General features: G+C 54.3%; 1 protein-coding gene and 1 long non-coding RNA gene across 2 annotated transcripts in view; one reads left to right on the plus strand and one right to left on the minus strand.

Annotated features, from left to right (window-relative positions):
• EEFSEC (eukaryotic elongation factor, selenocysteine-tRNA specific) overlaps positions 1 to 19,954 on the minus strand; it is a 146,339-nt gene that overhangs the window by 103,484 nt on the left and 22,901 nt on the right. The window lies entirely within an intron of this gene.
• Positions 6,421 to 16,869, plus strand: LOC116657197. The gene is made up of 3 exons (XR_004312223.1): positions 6,421 to 6,506; positions 7,201 to 11,244; positions 11,609 to 16,869. It is a non-coding gene; the product is annotated as an uncharacterized LOC116657197 (long non-coding RNA).

A 19,954-nucleotide genomic window follows, 5' to 3' on the forward strand; every position in this document is an offset into this window, starting at 1 on the left:
CGCACCTGTGGCGGTGCCTACACTAGCACCTGGCTAGCACTCGGTCACCTTGTGGGGGACACTTAACCAGGCCTTACATCAGCACCCTGCAGGTAGGTGTCCTTGTCACACACCCCACCCCAGACCTGGCTACTGTTCCAGAACTGGGGTGGGGTAACAGCGTCCCCATCATACCGCAGGGCATTGCTGCGAGAATTCGAATGCGGTGAGCGGCCACAAAAAGCCCTGAGAACGGCTGCAGCACGTCAGCTGCTATCTCACAACACTCGTGCCGGGGGTCACGGGCGACTTTCATTTTCTTCTTCCTGTGCTGCTTCCCAAAATTGGGATAAGAAAATTCACTTCATAGTAAATATAAACACTTTACGATAAAAATTGTCACCTACTAAGAAGTCAGCGTGGTAATGCTTGGGCTATTTTTTATGTAGTAAGAATCCATCAGGACCAGGCAGGGGTCTCCCACTGCTATGTCAGGGATCTGAAAGCAGTTTTCAGGGCCACTGCCAAAGCCAGTGGGGCAAGGACCGCCCCGTCCGCCTCTCCCATCAAAGGATTCCAACCTTAGTCCCCACTCCTGCAGTCCCACTGCCCTAAACCACAGGGACCACACTGGGCCCTGTTCTGGAGTGGCCCAGCCTGAAACTGGGCGTGACCTGTGGTTTCTCGGGCTGGGCTCCCTGGGCCCCGGAGGGTCTTGTGAGCGATTCACTGGGAGACAGGACGGGTGAGCCGGATGCTGAGGACAAGGGTGTGAGGTGGGTCCCGGGCAGAGGCAGCTGCAGAGCCAGGGACAGGCCGAGTGGGCTAGTCGAGGGCGAGGGCCTGGGCACAGACCGGCCTCTCCCAAAGCAGTCCCGTCACCAGAGCCGTTCTGAGCTGGTGCCTGGCTCCGGGCCTGCAGACCTGCTAGTGGCCAGGAAGCCCCGCCGCAGAGCGGGGCTTGGTGACGGGACTGCTTTGATGTCCCTCCAGGCCACAACTGGCCCGGTCCTCAGATCTGCTTACTTTTCCTGTACAACTTCTGCAATGTTTCAACTAAATAGGACAGTTTTTATCAACAATTTCCAGAGCAAGAAAAATGGCCAAATGCTTGGTTTGTAATGAAAACTGGTAGGTCTGCTAGGCCGAGGGGGGCCTAGGAGCAGCTCTTTCTTTGAGGGGTTTGGCGACCCACGGGAGACCCAGCAGCCCCTCAGCCGACTGGTCACACAGCCTCTTCTCCTCTGGGTCACGTCCTCCCCAGCTCAGGCCCTCTGCTGAAGCAGCAGGAGGCCCAGCCCCAGTGCCAGGCCTGAGCACGGGGCCCAGGCCCGGCCACTCAGTTTCTCCATGTCTTCTGCTGGGACCCCAGGGAAAGGTCTCTCCTTCTGCGAGGGGCGCTGACTCGGCAGAAAGCAAGCTGAATCGAGGAGCCCCGGGCCGCGCTGCAGTCTCGTGGAGGTCCGCAGCCCGAGATGCAGATGTGAGGGACGTGGGCCCGGGAGACGGAGGCCCTGGATCCGGCTGCGCTTAAAGCCAGCCCACAAAGAAGCAGTTTGGCTGAGTTCCTGCCCTTGGCACAGATTGTGCACTGACACAGTACACGAGCCCAGGCCTTACCTGTTCTCAGCTCGAGGCCCCTGACTGCAGCGCCTTCACGGCACTCTCCACGCCGCCAAACTGTTCACACACGTGATCTCACTCCACCGTCGGCACAGCGCAGCACACACTACCTTTCCCCTTACTGCACAGACAAGACTTGAGGAATGACTGACTTCGGCCGCCACGGTCACAGAATCATCGTCAGATTCAAAGTCACACAGACTATAGGTCATGGAGCCGGGATCCAGGTTCGGGTCCTCTGAATCCAAAGCCCACGTCCCTCCCCCGTCCCAGTGTGTGCTGTCCTGTCCAAACGCAGGCAGGGATACAAAGTGCGAGCCCCACCCTCACTTCAAGGGCTTACAGTCACCTTGGAAGTGGACACAAGTCCAGGAGCCAACTAGGGATGTGGAAAGCCATAACACGGCCAAGAGTCCAGGCAGCACTCACACGGCAGGAGGCAGACGGCGAGGAGGCGACACTTCAGACGGGATGCTGGTGTTCTCTGAGCATCACTGTGACTTCAGCAACCAACCCCCGCACCTGCTGACCCTCCTCCACCAGCCGCCTCAGCCCCCCGTGCCCACCTCCAGCCGAGCTCTCCTCCACCGTGGAATTCGGGGCTGCTGCCTGCCCAGATGGCCCAGGGGCCCCTCATGACCACGAGGAGGAGGAGCACAGATCCCAGCCACTGGCTGCTCCCCCCACTGTCTTCAAAATGGTAGCTTTCAGGTGACGGGACACTCCCGCTCCCAGCCTCCCTCAGGGAACTCGACAGCCCTACATTATATCACCAATATTCTGGTGACACCCAGTGGCCTCTGGGTCTGCACTAGGTCCTTTTCTGTTGGATAAGTGTCTTAAATGGTGGCTACAAATAGTTACTGAAGGAATTCTGCCTCACTGATGGAGAAAAAATTTCATTTAGCCATCTCATTTAATATAACTGAGAAAACTGAGTTTTTAAAATCTCAGATCATCTTTTCTAACCAATTTACATTATATTAACGAGGTGTCACTGAATGAGTTTTCTTAGGTCAAAATTTTTTTCTTATCAAATCACAACATAACATAAAAGATGTTCCAGAAATGGAAAGTCAGCAAGGATTACAAAAGGACTTGAAGGCACGTCCCACCGCACAGGGGCTCTCAAACATCAGGCACTCCGGCGCCACCGCCACAAAGGCTGCTCAGCCCACCGCGTGCTCCCCAGTCCCGTCTTCCCCCTTTAAGGACTCTGTCCAGGGAGCTCGTGCTCTAGTGAGAGGAGATAGGAACAGCACCATGTGCTTAGTCACAGAGGTCACTTCAGATGGTGACAAGGGCCCAGAAGAAACAGTTCTGATGTTGTGACAGTGACTTGGGGACTGGTGACTTTGGGAGGCAGGGTTGGGGTGGCAGGTGACACCAAAATGACAGAACAGAGGCAGGGCGGTTGGAGCCCAGGAACAGTGAGTGCAAAGGCCCTGAGTTCCCATTAGCAAGAAGCTGAAAGGGGGAGAGGGAGGCCCGGCGAGGGCTGGGCTCTGTAACGCCAACACTGGAGGGGTCCTCACGTGGGACACTGTCCCTGCTTCTAGGCCTTTCATTTCCCAACTTCATATTTTGGAAAATTTCAAACCGATAGGAAACCTGAAAGGACAGAGCAATGAACCCGGTACACATCTCTCCGGGTTGTGACGCCAGCTGTGAACAGTTTGCTGTGTCTGTGTTCTCTCTCAGCGTCGCTCACACACAGAAACGTTACATAAATACGTATCACACGCACTGTATGTGTAATTATATACAAGAAAACCCAACACATAACAACATACATAACTTACACAATACGTACAAACGGTCCCTAACCATTTTCAAGTAGTCTGCAGACACAGTAACATCCCGCCACTGACACCTGCCTGCTGGGAACTGGGACGCTCTCCGGCTGGGACACCTCACACTGATGCCACAGCACTACCTCACCTACACCGATATTCAAGGCCCCGTCTGCCCCCCATGATGGCTTTCAGAACTGAGTTTTGCTTGCTGGTTTTTTTAGATCTGGTCTCTTCAGCTTCCTTTAATCTGAGAAGTGTCACCTGCCCCTTTGTTTGGCAAGAGGGGTGACGTCCTTCATGATTTTGATACAAAGAGTCTGGCCTGGCTTATTATTTACTCACTATTTTTCTTTAAATTGACAACTGCTGTTGTACTGGGGGGAAAAAGGTCAAAGGAAAGCAAAAACTTCCATAAAAATGACAGGTTTCACGCACTAGTTATTTGGGTTTTCTAATACACACGACAGCAAGGATGAAGCTCTGAGACCGAGCGTCCGTGTGACGGCTCCCCCTTAAATCGCCGTGTCCACCCACGAGGAGCTGCCCCAGTCCCACCTCAGCTGGCGCCCCACAGGCCGCTCCGGCGGGCAACGCCTCCTTCCCCAGGAGGGCTCTGCGACCTCCGCCACGTCCAGTGGCACTGGGCTAGGTGACTCCTTTGATGTGAGTGCCACAGCCCCGGGCAGAGATGAGAAAACCGAGGCATGCAGGCTGTACCGTGTGCCCAACCCTTCAAGTCAGCCGGTGCAGGGGCACTTCCCACCCCCACCCTACACCAGGGGCACACCGAGCTCTTCCGTGGTCCTGGCCCAGGACCCCCAGGCGCTCCCCAGGCACGTCACCAGCTTTGCGTGATAGGCAATGAGCCTCAGTCTCCGGAGGATGGAGACATGTGCCCAGGCAACACAGCCCGCGGGTGAGGAGCCACCAGTGCCTGGGAGACCCCTCCCCAGGATGGAGGCAGCGCCCCGGATGTGCACTGGTGGACGCTGCTCCCGCAAGCATACACTGTCCTCCCAGAGAGCAGCCCCAGGGGGAGCGGGCGATGTGGTGGCACCCGCCGGTCACTGCTCGGGGACACCTCCAGCAGCTCCCCTCTGCCTAGAGCTGTGCTTCCCAAAGTGGGAGAGGTCTGCAGTAACACAGATCTGGCGTTCGGTGTATTGTACGAAAATCATTACCTTTTTGGTTCTCTTTCAATCTCTCCGGCTGAACAATGAGCAAGTCTCAACTGGGGACATAATCTACTTAAAACCTCTTCAAAATGCCCTAATCTCCCTTTTACCCAAAGCAAACCGTGGCTCATGGTCAGCCCGCAGCAGCTAGAATCTGCCACCGCCTGGTTCTCTGTGTGAGCGTTGCTATTCTGTTTACGGGATGGACATCGCTTTCCACTTGCCTTAACGTTACAGCTTCCACGTGGTCACTTAACATTTAAAGACTAAACTGATTCAAAGATAAACACGAAATGAGGACAAAAGAGGCAGTGAGCCCGTGACAGATGGTGAGGATGGCTCTAAGAAAAGGTGAGGCGCCCGCCACCCCTGCTGGGGCCGAGCCCCCCACGCTGGGGGTCAGCCTTTGCTGGAACCCAGCGGCAGGGAGACCGGCAAGGCCGCCCAGGCGGCTGTGGGCCGCCTTATTTGACTGCCTCACAGGGAAGCCCCCGCGCCTGCACTCTCCCTGATGGTGCTGAGTCAGGATCCTGACACAGAAACCCTCCCAAGAGTGGGGACAAAAAAATCTAACAGTTACCAAGAGCCAGAAAGAAAGGCACCGGCCACGGGCAAACTTCCCAGGTGATGTGGCGCTACCAGCAGCTGGCACTCGTGTCAGAACCGAGGTCGGACCCACAGCTCAGTCGGCGGCAGGCGAGCACCGAGACCCCTCAGCACCTCTCAGAAACACCCAGGTGTGGTTTAATGGTGATTAACAGGGAGCTTCTCGTCTAGAATTTTCCTGAACTGTCTGTCCACTGTCAGTTCCAACTGAGCAAATGTGAAATGTAAATTCTCAACGACAAAGAAAAAAGCTTTGTCACTGGCCTCTTGCATTTTACTTCACACAGCAACATGACCGTGAGGTGTACTGAGTCGCAGGCCCCGCGTACTTCACCCTCATTCTAATTAAACCCACGTGCACGTGTGTGTGTGCAGGAGGTGTGTTGTAGGAGAGGGGGAGGTCTTGGAAGGGGATGCCACGCAATTTCAATCCAGTTTTACAGACCCCGAAGTCCTGCACCCCCCACCTTAGCAACCCAAGAGTCCTGGCCTCCCTGGAAATCTGTGTTCATCTGAGGTTAAAATCAAACTAGGTCGCTCCTCTTCAAAGTTCCCCGTCAAAGTAACCCTCCTCCCCGCACAGGGGCAACAGGACAAAGGCAACACACCCCGGGGACTTGCTTCACAAGAAACTTGCCCAGGCTGCCACCCACTTCCAAGGGAAACAGAGGTCAAACGACAACTGAGACCTCAACTGAAAGGAAGGCGGGAGGGAGACACAGAAGGAAAACAGATGGACGAGGGGTGGAGACTTGAGGGAAGGAGGGAGGGAAGGGGGGAGGAGGGGGGAGGAGGGGGAGGGAGGAGAGAGGCGTCCTCTTTAGGTTCTGTTTCATCAGGCTCTCGCTCAGGCTGGACAAGTTTGAGGTTTTAAAATTAAGCAAGAAACTGAATTCTATAAACAAATGTACTCTCTTCTCATTCTAAGGTCAAGGATGCAGTTTTCGTGGGCTGGAGCCCCCACAGGCCTCCCGTGGGCAGTGTCCGAGCACAGGGCCCAGGCTGTTCGGTGCCGGCTCCTGGCTACCCGCCCTCCACTCTCCCTGCCCCTCCAGCTGCCTCCTCTTGCAGAAAAAGCCTGCTCGAGACCTGATTCCCTGGTCTCCTGACCAGCCGCGGAGGCACAGCAGGAGGCCCTGGCACCCCAGGCCCAGTCCTGCCCTGTGTGCCTCGTCTGTCACCCGGAGACACACCCGCCCCACCGGTCATGGGGGCGGAGAGCACACGCTGAGCGGCTCTCCCTCCCCACCAGCAGCGGCCCCACCACCCACCCCTGAGCGAGGCCGAGGCTGTTACCCCTGGACACCCCACTCCCAGGACGCTGCAGGTCAGTAACTGTGCCAGAGGAGCAGGTTTTAAGAGGCGTGTGACTGACGCGCACAGAGCTCCCCGGCAGGCAGGGCCTCCTGAACTTACTGAGCCCATCGCCCAGCTCCAGGAAAGCCCTCCCTCACAGACAGTAACCTGGCCACGCAAATTAAGCCAGATCCGTGGGATGAGGATTCAGAATGAATTAGGTCAAAGAACAAGCCTCTGGAAAAGCAAGAGTTTCATAAAAATGGAAATACATGCTCAGCCGTCTGCGTCGTTGGCGAATGTGGGAGAGGCCGAAGGCCACTTAGTGGTCTAATAAAATGTTTACAGGCGAAGGTTCTTACAGAAGAGATGGCTTGAGACCAGCAGACCACGAGCTGGGGTCTGCAGACCCTTTCACAAGGCAGATGTCACTGTGATGGCAGGAACACAACTCCCTCAGCCCGGGCAGCAGGGGTCCCGGCTCTGCTCCCCTCTCTGGACCCGCGGCCCTGGGGAGGGTGCTGCGGCCTGTCCCGGCTAGCCGGGAGCTCCCACAGGGCAGGGGTCTCGCCACCTCTGCCTGGACTCCTGCCCGGCCCAGAGGAGGGGGGCCCACACACCCTGGGGGGACGGACAAGTACACAAACCAGGGACCAGATCAGTAAGCGATGGGACAGGGTAAATGAGCCGGGAGGTGCAGAGAGCAATTCATTCTTTCCTGACAGACTCTGAGTCTCCGGAGGCTTCGAGACACCGGAACAAAGAGGGCCCCGCCCACCTCCCACAAGGACAAGCAGGGGACCCCAGGCCGAGGGGGACTCCCGGTGGGGCGAACCAGCTAAGGCAGGAGGGCCTCCTGCCAAGGCTGAAGAAACAAGAGTCGCAACCGGACCTGCACAACCCGAGGTGCGTGCAGCCCCGCAAAGGCACATGCTCGCTGGGAGCCCACTGCGCCAGCTCCGCTTCGGGGACCTGGCACATAAACTCAGTAACCCTCACGACGACCGTGGTAAGTGGGTAACGGCTATTATTCCTATTTTATGGATGACAAAACTAAGGTACAAGGTGGTCAAGCCGCCAGCGCGGAGCACAGAGCAGACCCGGGCCGGGCGGCAAGACGCGGAGCCTGCCCTCCCAACTCCCCTCTCCCACCGCCCCGCCCAGAGCCTCCCACGAGCCCCTCCTCAAGTCACATGGGTGACTCCGAGGCCTCGGTCCTTGGAAGCACGTCGCTTCTGCAACAAGGAAGTCACCGAGAAAACAGGACTCACCCCACAGCTCCGCCGTGCTGCCCGCGAGACTGAGAGGCTCCCATTTCACAGCGAACGAGGGAGATGTTACAGGGAAAAGCCCAGCGGCTTCGGGGGCTGGCAGGCCTGGGCTCCAGACCCGTTTCTAAGTGGCCTCTGGACGACGATCTGATCCCTGCGGGTGAGCCCCCATCTCCTCGGCAGCAGCCGACTCTCAGGCTGTCAAGGGGTTGAAGGACCCCTTGCGCAAGGCGCCCGGGCCACAGCTGGCACAGCACGTGAGAGCTGGGGCTGACGATGCTGCTGCCCTTCTCGTCCCTCAGCCCCGGGACTCGGGTCCCCCAACTCCGCCAACACTCGTCTTCGTGCCCAAGTGGAAACAACGTTACTTTGAAGAAACGCCTGCCACGATCCAAGACCACGCACAATGGCCCACCTGAAGAGAGATGGGGGACGCGGGCCTCCCCACGACACAAGCGTCACTAGAGGACGACAGAGATGGAACAGCCCCATCACCCCTGCCGCTTCCCTGGCTCAGATGTCCACCTCCTGGCGTTGGCGACTCATTCCTGCAGCTACAGCCTGCCTTCCACTCCTGGGGGGAAGTGCATCAACGTTAAAGCCATGTCTACAGCAACGCTCCAAGAGCAATTTACAGCTTTTTATATTTAATATTCAAAAACATCAGTTGGTGAATTCACCATGTTAACAGAATAAAGAAGTATATTCATTTCAAAAGCTGCAAAAAGAACATCTGACAAAGGTCAACAACTACTCATGGTAAACATGCTCAGCAAACTAAGACCTGAAGGAGCCTTCCTCACAGCGTAAGGGCGCCTGTGAGGGACCCACTGCTAACACCAAATAACCTAACACGTCACTGAAGGCTTTCCCCGCCAAGACCGGAACAGAGCAGCAGGGACTTGCCTCTCCACCACCCAGCGTCTCACTGGGAGTCGCAGCCAGCGCGATGAGGCAGAAGAAGAGCTGGAAGGCACAGAGAGCAGAAAGGAAGAAAGTAAAACTATCTTTAGCCACAGGCAATATGCTTGATTATTTACGTATAAAATCCTAAGAAGTACACAAAGCCACCGCTATGACTAACAGAGTTTAGCGAGGTTCCAAGAAACAAGACCAATACACGTACGTTTAATGGTGTTAATACGTTAGCAACAAATGAAAAGCATCATCTACAACAGCATCAAAAACGTAAGGCACTTGGGGATGAACCCACCAAGACGTGAGTAAGATCACTGCTAAAAGCCACAGACACTGCTTAAAGGAGGCCTGAATGTATGAGAGAGACGTCAGGCTCATAAACCAAAAGACACAGTGTTTTTAAAGGGTCAGTTCTCTCCAGTTCGAACTATAGCTTCAGTGTAATTCCGATCACAATTCTAGGATACGTGTGCATCATGCAGAAATTGGAAAGCTACTTCTAAAACTTACATGGAAATGCAAAGGACCTGGAGCATTCAAGGCAATCTTTAAAAAGAACAAAGCTGGAGGACTCTCACTACTTGACTTCAAGACTTCCTCTGTGAAGCTAGTGCGGTTTTGTGGAAGTGACAGGCAAACAGGTCAGTGAGGTTGGGCGGAGCCCAGAAAAAGACCCACCCTTCAATGGTCGCATGGCTTTCAACAAAGGCAACAGAACAACCCAACAGAGAAAGGAAAGACTTTGCACAAACGCGGAGCCACAACAGCTGGAGGGCCGGGTGAGAGCGCTCCCACAGACAGACTAACTCAGGGTGGGGCTCAGCCCTAAGTGTCGGCGCTAAGGCATCAGTCTTTGAGAAGGAAACAGCAGAATGCCTTCACGACGTGGTGACAGGGAACGCTCTCTCAAGCAGGACCCGGCGATGACCATGAGAGAAGAGCCCGACCAGTTAGACTTCATCAAAACTGAGAGCTCCTGCTTGTCACAGACATCAAGAAAGCAAGCAGGCAAGCCACAGACTGTGAGGAAACATTCACAGAACACACACGTGGCAAAGAACTGGTAAAGAGATTCATCAAGAAGCTCGGCAGTTTCTTAAATCCCAAACCCAACTGGAAATAGGCAAAAGAGCGGAAAGATACTACATAAAAGAAGACACGCAGACACGCAGACAGCCAGAAAACGTACTAAAAAGCAGCCACCGTCATCGCAGGCACACCTCAGAGGTGCTGCGGGTTTGGTTCCAGACCGCTTCAATGAGGCCAGTGCTGCAGCTGCAAGTTACACAGAATTTTTCGGCTTTCTGGTGCATGTACAAGTTGTGTTTTCACAATGCTGTAGTCTGTTAAGTGTGTGACAGCATTATGTCCAAAAAAGTAAACAATGTACACACCTTAAAATTTAAAAATATTTTATTGCTAAAAAATGCCAACCAGCACCTGCACCTTCACCTGCGCTGATGTTCCGGAGAAGCTTCTTTCCTTAAACCTCATGAACCAACCTCTGCTACCTTCAGACTCTCCTGCTGCAGCTTCCCCACCTCTCAGCCGTCAGAGCTGCAGGAGGGTGGGGCCTGGCTCTGGGTTAGACTCTGGCTGGAGGGAGTGCGGAGGCTGGCCGGACCTTCCGTCCAGACCACTCAGACTTTCTCCACATCAGCAATAAGGCTGTTTCACTTTCTCATCATGCCTGTGTTCACCAAAGGAGCACCTTTCATTGCCTTCAAGAACTTCCTCTTTGCATCCACAGCCTGGCTAACTGTTTGGCACAAGAGGCCTCACTTTCTGGCCATCTCGGCTTCGACATGCCTTCCTCACTAACCTTAGTCATTTCTAGCTTTTGATTTAAAGCAAGAGACGCGCGACTCTCCCTTCATTTGAGCACCTAGAGGCCACTGTGGGGTTATTAACTTGCCTAATTTCAGTATTGTGTCTCGGAAGAGGGAGGCCAGAGGAGAGGGAGGGAGATGGGGGGCCCGCAGGGAGGCGAAGCAGCCAGATTAAGTTCACTGTCTTACGTGGGCACGGCTCATGGCGCCCCAAAACAATAATAGTGACATCAAAGATCACTGATCACAACAAATATAGTAACAGTGAAGAAGTCTGAAATAGTGCGAAAATCACCAAACCTTGACACCGACGAGGAGTGAGCAGATGCTGCTGGAGAAATGGCGCCGACAGACTTGTTCATCGCACAGTTGTTGCAAACCCCACTGTGTGAAAAATGCAACTTCTGTGAGGCGCAGTAAAGCACGGTCTGCAGTCATCGGGGCATGAACATTAAAGCACAATGCGCACACCCACCAGAATGTAAATCCTGAAAACTAGGACACCAAATACTGCCAACAACAACATGGAGCAGCGGGAACTCTCCCACCCGTGTGACTGCAGAGTGGTGCACCCACTTTGGCGAAAACACTGGCCGCTGCTTATGAAATTAAACATATACCCACCCTCTGATCCAGTAATGCCACTTGTAGGTTTACTCAAGAGAAATGAAAACGCCTGTCTTCAAAAAGACATGTGTAAGACTATTCACAGCAGCACGAAGCTGGAGACAACAGAGGTGCCTGTCAACAGGTGAGCTCATAAAGGTGCGGGCGGCTCATAAGGCAGCCCAGCGCCGAGGAGGCCATGGACGCACATGGCTGGGTGAGTGGTGCCTGCACGGGGCGGGGGAGGGGGCGGCGTATCCCGCATAGGAGGGTACCCGGCACGGGGTGGGGGGGGCATCCCGCACGGCGGGGGGCATCCTGCACGGGGAGGGGCATCCCACAGCCACTAAAAGGGAGTAGATCTGAGGGTCTGAACATACGGGAGGCTCAAGGCCTTGTGAAGTGGGGCACACACTGCAGAAGAGCAGGTGTGGTGCAGCCCCACCGTGAAATTTGAAAACAAACGTTTAAACAACAATACTCACACATTAATGTGGGTGTTACTATAGATCTGCGTGGAAAAGCCAGGTGAACACGCAGCAGCCATCTGCAACATCGGAAAGGGGGGGAGACTCACTCCCTCGGAAAGCACCTAAGAAACGCTGGAATGTCTCGGAAACTCTGACTCAGAAAAAAAGTTTAAAAACAAACTGGACGTGTGAAAACGCACACACTAAGGAAAAAGACTTCGAAAAAACATCTCCTTCCCCTGGGCCTGACTCAGACCCGCACCTCCACGCCACCCCCTCGGGCCGGGCCCCTCAGGGAAGGCAGGCAGCTCCGAGCGCACGCACAGAGCGCTGTGTCCGGAGGAGGGGAGCCTTCCTGGGCCTGGGCCAGAATGCCACGGCCCAGGCCTCCCACCCCCGAGTCCCGGTGTCCCAGGAGACAGGAGGCCGGCTTTCACACCAGCACAGGGACCACGCTGCTGCCAGAAGGGGGCCCTCCTGAACCCGAAGGCGTCTCTGTCCGGCACTGCTGGGCTGCTTTGGGAGGCTTAGGGCTGCTACCAAAGAGCCTTTCTTTTCTGAGGCTTTTGCTTTTATTCAAATATACGTGACTATAATTCAACCACAAGAACAACTTCCCAGGAGGAAATGCTAAGAGGCCACAGGAGGACGTAAACTTCACTGAGACTAAGCGACTCTGAGACAGAATGGGTCTCCACCAAAGTTGAAAATGGGGAGAGAATGGACCTGGGCACTCGCTCCAGAGCTACATAAAAATAAACAGTTTTTGCAAAGTCCCGGTGACTGCTGGAGGCACTGAGAACCCCCCTCCAATAACACCGCTCAGGGCCACCACCAGCTGTAGCTGCCGGGGGAGGCACACTCCATTCAGAGACTCTTGGACCCACATATCCTGGAGCTCGGAACTGCACAAACAAAAGGTTAGGGGAAGGGGGCTGGAGTAGAGGGAATAAAGGCCTAAAGATTAAAGTCACAGGCAGAGACAGACGGCTCCGTTTTTTAATAACTGAAAACACGAGCTGGGTCTGAATGTGCTCATTGTTTGGCGGAGGGGGCAGTCTACGCAGGCAGGACTGGCTGGCGACAGGACTGCCTTCCCATCAGAAATGAGATTTACCAACGGGGAGGAGGCCGGAGCTGCACTCAGTGAGGGTGGCGTGGGCGCGGCAGCCAGGTGGGCCGTGGGGGGAGAGGCTGGAGGAGGACGCAGAGACTCAGGCTTCCCTCACGCCGGCTCAGGAGGGCAGCCTGTACCACCTTCTAAGACGAACACACCCGGCAGTCTGGATCAGAGGTGTAAGAACGCACATGCCTTTTGGCCCTGTGGCCCCACTTCCAGTGCTCCGGCCCAGGGAAATAACCCACCCGAGGCCAACCCTGATGCACAGAGATATTCTGCACAGCATCATTCACAAGAGCAAGAAATCAGAAACAACATAGGGCTGCAGGGAACAAAGGTTCACGCACGTCCACCTGCTTGACGGCAAAGGGGACAAACGTAGCCCACACAAACAGAACCACGGGGCAAGTGCAGAGAAGGAGCACAGCAGCAGAAACAAGGGTTTGTCCGAAAAATGAGGCCAGAGCTGGGCTGCTTTTTCTTAACCCTGTGGAGGTCCACACTCGTCTCGGAGGGGCCACAAGATTAACACCGCCCGCCACTAGCCATACGGCAGCTGCTCCCCGTGCACACCTGCTGAGAGTGCGCACCGCGCCAGGTTCACGGCCGCTCTCCCAGCGTCCTCGTGGCAGCCCCACGAGACTGGTCCTGCCTTAGTCTACAGATAAGGGACCTAGGCTCCAGGGGTCACCAGTGCCAGGAAGGCAGGCAGAGGCTTTAAGCATAGGTTTTCTCTGAGCCGAAGCACGTGTGCTCCCCTCAACACCACATGCTCAAAGAAACTGCATAGTCCTTCGATGGAACTCCCACAGGCATGAAAAGACTACGTTCAGGGAAACTGATTAATGGTGTGGGGGAAATGCTTAGGGTATAGAGTTAAATTTTTAAAAGCCGTAGAATAAAGTACATAAAAGATATCATTTCAACCATGTAAACCAGATGATCATTTTCTTCCTTATGGTTCTGCCCATTATTCAAATTTTCCAGAACAGGTCTGTATTAGTTTTATAATCAGAAGAAAAAAAAAGACTTTGTATTTAAAAACTATATAAAGGGCCACTGTGTTCTCGGACCACGGCACACATCCCACCCATGTGCACACCAACTCACTTCTGCTTTCCATAAAAATTCTATGTACGCAGTGGAATCAGAAAATACACACGCAAAGGAACATCTGTGCGTCCACTGTTCTGTTCACCGTGAAGGAACAGTGCCATTTTGCCCAGAACTTGGTGTTTACAAGCCATCTGGGGTTACATATGTCAGAAGACAGTTACCGTAAATGAGCCATTTCCTTCTCTCCTCCTCGGGCACACACTCGCACACAGCGAGGCACAGGCGTTCTTTCTCAGGCCCTCCTCCCGGCTGCAGCCTGCGGCACGGAGCGCCCCGTCGGGAGGGCGGCCCACATTCCGGAGAGGAAGAGAGGACAACTCCCAACCCGGGCAGCCCCTCACCCCAGCGCAGACGGGCCAGACCCCCTCCTGAAGGCCTGGTGTCCAAACAGCCCGTGGCACAGCTACGTAACTCCTGCTGGGGAGAGGTGCCAGAGCCCCTCCAGCTCCTGGAAGGGCTCTCCGGCCACTGATCTAGACGGGCCAGGCCAGGCCCCACAGCAAGTCTTCACGGCGGAGCCCGTGGCTTTACCTCTGCCCGAACTTCAGCCTGCCTTCCGGGGACACAGAGGCTAGGCCACCTTAGAGAGCCGACCCTGTGCCCGAGAGGCACCTGTATGACCGTCACGGGGACGATGTCACACAGCCAGGACCCGCCTGTGCCCGACAGGCCCACGCCCCACCGGGCAGAACAGATCTCACAGACGGCAGCGGCTCCAAGGCGGACTTGGACATGTTCTTTTTTCCGCCGGCCGCCAAACACGGTGCTCAGCAACAAGACACAGGCTTGGTTTCCTGTCATGAGACAAAAGGGTGACAATTTCCCAAGAGCTTTCAAGTTACTTCTTTCAAATGGGCCTCTCCCTCACCGTGGAGCCATGCACCTCTCCGGGAGCTAGCCTCCAGCACCGCCGGGCAGCAGAGAGTCAGCTGTGTTTTGGTTAAATGAAAGAAGGAAAAAAAATATTTTAAATGCTTTAATAGTTAAACAAATAAAAGGAAGGCAGGTTTCTTTCATGTTTCCTCAACTCCAAAAGCCACAGAACAGCCTGGCCCCTAAATTTTAAAATTAGTTTAGATTGAAGGAAAAATCCCCGATGCCAGCAGGCTTCAAGCAAAGATTGTGTGACAGGGGAATCCAGCGCTGCTCCTGGAAGAGCCCCTCAGAGAAGCAGCGGCGGGCGCAGGCGTCAGCTGGCCGCCGTCTGCCACGTGGAGCAGAGGCGACAGTGTCCCAGCCAGAGCCACGCTGTCGCTTCTACGTAATTGCGGGGAGGGGAGGACTATTAATGATGTTCATTACAGAAATTTTGGAAAATAACATGGGGAAAGAAAAACCCTGGAAAAATGCCTCCTTTATACGTGAAAACTAAAAGTGACCTACATCCCCATCCCCTCAAGTCAGCTGTTCATACCTCACGTCTTTCTAGTGTTCTCCCTACACCTGAGGGTCTGGGGCGTTACTAAGCTAGGCTGAAGTGGATTCCTTACCCTGTTTTTTCACTTAACATTATGCTTGTGATTTTCGTGTTTTAAAATTTCTTCCTAAACACCGTTTTCAGGAAGGGCAGCACCCACTGCCTTAATCTGTTCATTTCAGTGGTCTCCGATGTCTTGCTACTACCAGTGATGCTGAGAACACCTCTGTGCATAGAGCTCTGGCTCATTTTGATAATTTCCTAGAAGATGAATTACGAAATCATGAAAAGAATTTATTTAAGGCTCTAGAGAGCTTTTCCACAATTAGTCCCCAGCAAGGCCGGGCCAAGCCAAAGCTTTCAAGCTTGTGCTGTTAAACCAGCTGTCCCTCTCCCACTGGCCTGCCGTCCCTGCCGCCCCAAAGGTACACGAAGTGCAGATGCCCTGCGAGGCCACTGCCAACCTGCAGGGGAAGAGAGCAGCGGCCACAGGTGCTGCCCGGGAGGGAAGGGCAGGAGGGCAGGGGAGGTGTGCAGGGCGGCCCTGCGGGGCTCAGAGCAGCCGTGCACCCCACAGACCGGTCCACGCAGAGCCCAGCTGCCGGCACTCCGGCCCAGCCCCACCTGGACAGCGCCTGTCCCCTCTCCCCACCCTCCCGTCCAGAGGAGAAACTGTGACAGCAGATCCCTTCTTCCTTTGGGGAAATGGCTTTGGAGTCAGACAAACTCCGTTAAGCTCCCAGCCCCCTAGTTCAGGTGACGTCCCCTTGCTGTGAGGAGTAATGGGGGTGTTGTGGGGTGGTGTAAGGCGTGTGAAGCACTGGTGGCTGGGACCAGACAAGGACGTGAATGCCTTTTACAGTCATCATCATCGCCTAAATGAGCAGGTGAAAACCTCCAAGGGAAATAGTAAGTGACCCGGGCTAGGGGCAGAGAGGGGGGCCCCCAGCAGCACAGCAGCTGTCACAGCCCAGGACCCCCACGTGCTGCAGGCACCCCCAGCACAGGGGACTGGAGGCCAGCCTCCTCTGCTTCCCTTTTGGGGGCTGCTCTCTCTGGAGGGGACCCCTGGCAGATCCCCTGCACGACAGACCCAGATGCTCCTTATGGGAAAATTCATCTCATTTTATGCAGCCACTCCACTTGTAGGTACATCCCCGAAGTGCACACTTGTTCACAGCAGTGTGCTCACAGCAGGCAAGGGTGGAAACACCCAAGTGTCCATCCTCAGTGAACGGACAAATAAGATGCCATCTATACACACAATGGAATATTAGTCAGCCTTCAAAAGGAAGGAAATTTTCACAAATGCTACAACATGGATACACATACACCTTGAAACCTTTCTGCTCAGTGCAGTCAGCCAGGACAAAAGGACAAGTCCCGTGTGACTCTTGCCCTGTGACATCCCTGGGGGAGGCAGATCCAGATGCAGAAAGCAGGACGGCGGCTTCCAGGGGCTCAGGGAGGGGCGGACAGGGAGTCAGTGCTTAGCGGGGACAAGAGTTTCAGCTTGAGGTGATGGAAGAGTTTTGGAAGTAGATGGTGGTGATGGTGGCACAACACTGTGGATGTATTTAATGTTAATGAATTCTACACTTAAAATGGTGACAATGGTGAATTTCATGTCAGGTATATTTTACACAATAAAAATCTAGAAGGACGCTTTGTATGGCTGCCACAAAGGGAAACAGTGGTGTGCCCAAGTGAGAAGGCACTGCAGAAAGAATAAAGACTAAGTGATGGTGGCGGAGAGAGCCGGCTGTGCTTGGAGGGCCAGCACCACGTCCCGTGCCCTGACGGTGGTCAGCAGGCTGCAGGGGACTGAGCGGGGCCAGGGCCACCCTCCCACCAGCCGCACCCACTGTGGCCGTAATGGCCTCTGGGAGCCCCACACCTCACCCGGCCCACCCCAGGGCTCCACCCATGCCCACTGGGGGGCCTCGCTCCCCCTAGACCCACACATGAGGGAGGCCATCCAGGGGCCGAGGCCGTCCTTCCCAGCCAACAGCCTTCATCCAACCCCGGGTGAGGTGGGCTGAGGCCAGCAGGTGGGAGAGGCTGGAGGGACCGGGAGCCCAGGAAGTGGGGCAGTGCCTCCAGACTCAGACCAGGCTGCCCGCTGCTGGCAACTTACTCGCTTGCACAGTTAAAATGTACAAGGATGTTTGGAAACAGTCAATTAGATGTGATTCTGTGCAATAACACCACAGGTCCGGGTGGAACGCATTAGCTATGCATTCCAAATACCTGATTCCAGGGCCTGGTCTGCGAGGCAGACATTCCCGCCACCCAGCACAAAGGGTCAGCAACAGCGAGGCCGCCAAACTTTTGCCAGGGGACCGCGTGGCAGCTCGCCAGGAACCCGAGAGCTGCACCTGATTGGCATGAAACAAACTCCGACGGGCCCCTTTCATCTGCCCCACAACAGAAGGGCCCCTAGGCTGCCTGCCAAGCCTCGCCCCTCCCCACACCCACACCTCAGCCCACTCTGCCCGAAGCACCCTCTGCCCTCCCCTCCCCAGCTAAATGGGAGCTGCTCGTCCAGCGTCCACTTCCTAACCTGGCTTCCCCCTCCCTCCCTCCCAGTCCTGCCTCAGCTCCCTGACCGAGGGCCTCTCCCTCCACCCCACGACGCAGGCTGAACTCTGTGAACCACAGACCTTCACTTCCCCACTCACAGCCCACCACCTCCAGGACACAGTCTAAACATTTTGGCCCAAGACACAAACCCCTTTGTGACCTGTATCCCCTGCTTTAGCAGCCGCTCACACCTGTGACCTGATCACATGAGTCTCTGAAAGGCCCAAACCCACCCAATCCTTTGTGCTCCTGCGCCCCTGCCTAGTCCACACCCTTCTCCTGGAACTCGGCCATCTTCCATTTGTCACCAGGCAGACTCCAACTCATTCTTCAGGACCCTACATAAAGTCACCTCCTCCAGGAAGCCTTCCTTGACTCTCCTGCCTGATTTGAACTCCTATAGCACTTCTCTTGGTCCTTGACTATTAGTACATCTGTCTCACAGTCAGCACATTTGCTTTACAAGTCCATCCTTTATCCTCCAATGCAAAGAACATGAGTCCTACAGAGCAAGGCCACCCCTCATCAGCCGGGCACTTCTCAGGGTCTCACCTTCAGGATGCTTGCTCTTGGCAGGTGCTAAATGAACACTTGTCTAAAAGACAATGACACCCACCCCTCACCGCATGGGCCTGTTCACTAAGTAATAATGAAGAATTCTTCTTCATGACCAATAGAAACTGACTAATTTCAAGCAAAAAGGAGGATTTACAAGAAGAATCCTGGGTCCCGCACAGCACCTGGCAGCCTTCTCTGCCCTTGCTGTTTCCCTCAAATGCCGACCCGTGTGTCTGCCTCTTCTTCCTGAGTCTCCAGTCCCCAGAGAAGAATGCCTGTTCAGCCTGTCTCGGTGCAGGTATCTCTCCCTGGACCAGTTCAGGATGGATGGGGTTGGGGGTGGGCAGGGTCACAGAGCTCAAACATGGTCCCTGGGCACCCACCCTGGCAGAGCAGAGTGTTCAGAGATGGGGGCTTGCTGCTGGCTGTCACCCTTCCAGCTGGTGCCGACAGCATCTCACGTTTGTGTTCAAGCTCTGCATCTCAAGGTCATAGCAACGTCACACTGAAACAGTGGAGGCAAAGACGCTCTGTCTGCAGGCTTCGTGGGGCATGCCATGGAGATCACATGGTCAGGTGGGCAGGAAAGGGAAGAACAGTGGTGTCTCAGGGGCTGGAAACCAGCACCCTCCCCACTTGTCAACGGCAATCTATTATCATCACCTTGTCCCCAGACTCTTGGGGCAACTGTGTTTCAGAATTCAGAACTTTGTACAAGTACTTCAGACTAAGACATACAAATCAAGGGAGTAGAACCAAGCTGCAGGCTGAGACTCTCACGTTTACAGTCAACTGATTTTCAGCAAGAGCGACAACACAACTTTATGGGGGAAAGAACCATCTTTTCAACAATTATTACTGGGACAACTGGATATTCACATGCAAAAGAATGAATTTGGACCCTTACCTCATACCATATACAAAAATTAACTCCAATAGGTCAAAAGCCTAAATATAAGAGCTAAAATTATAAAACTCTTAGAAGAAAACACATTCTTCATAACCTTGGATTAGGCAAAGGTTTCTTAGCATAAGCAATAAAAGAAAAAATAAGTTGGACTTCACCAAAATTAAAAACTTTTGTGCTTCAAAGAACGCAATCAAGAAAGTGAAAAGACGACACAATGGGAGAAAATATTTGCAAATCATACATCTGATAATGGACTGCCCAGAATATATTAAAAGCTCTTGTGACTCGACAATAAAAAGACAAATAACCTGATTTAAAAATGAGCAAAGAGCTGAATAGACACTTCTCCAAAGAAGGTACATTAAAGGCCACATGAAAATGCACCCACATCACCAGCCATCGGAGAAACGCAAATCAAAACCACAGTGAGATATTGTATCATACACACCAGCACAGGACAATCAAATGGACAGACAACAACAGGGAACAACAGGGTGGGAGGGCATGGAGAAATCAGACCCCTTGCCACTGCTGGTGGGGAAGTGAAGCGAAAGCAGTCCAGCAGGTCCGCAAAAGGCAGGCAGCGCCACCCTGTGACCCAGCAACCCACTCCTGGGTATAAACCCAAGAGAATGAACACACACGTCCACAGCCAGAGCAGAGGGCACGTCCTCACAGTCA

The sequence above is a fragment of the Camelus ferus genome, chromosome 17 (assembly GCF_009834535.1).
Source record: "Camelus ferus isolate YT-003-E chromosome 17, BCGSAC_Cfer_1.0, whole genome shotgun sequence".
Taxonomy (NCBI): domain Eukaryota; kingdom Metazoa; phylum Chordata; class Mammalia; order Artiodactyla; family Camelidae; genus Camelus; species Camelus ferus.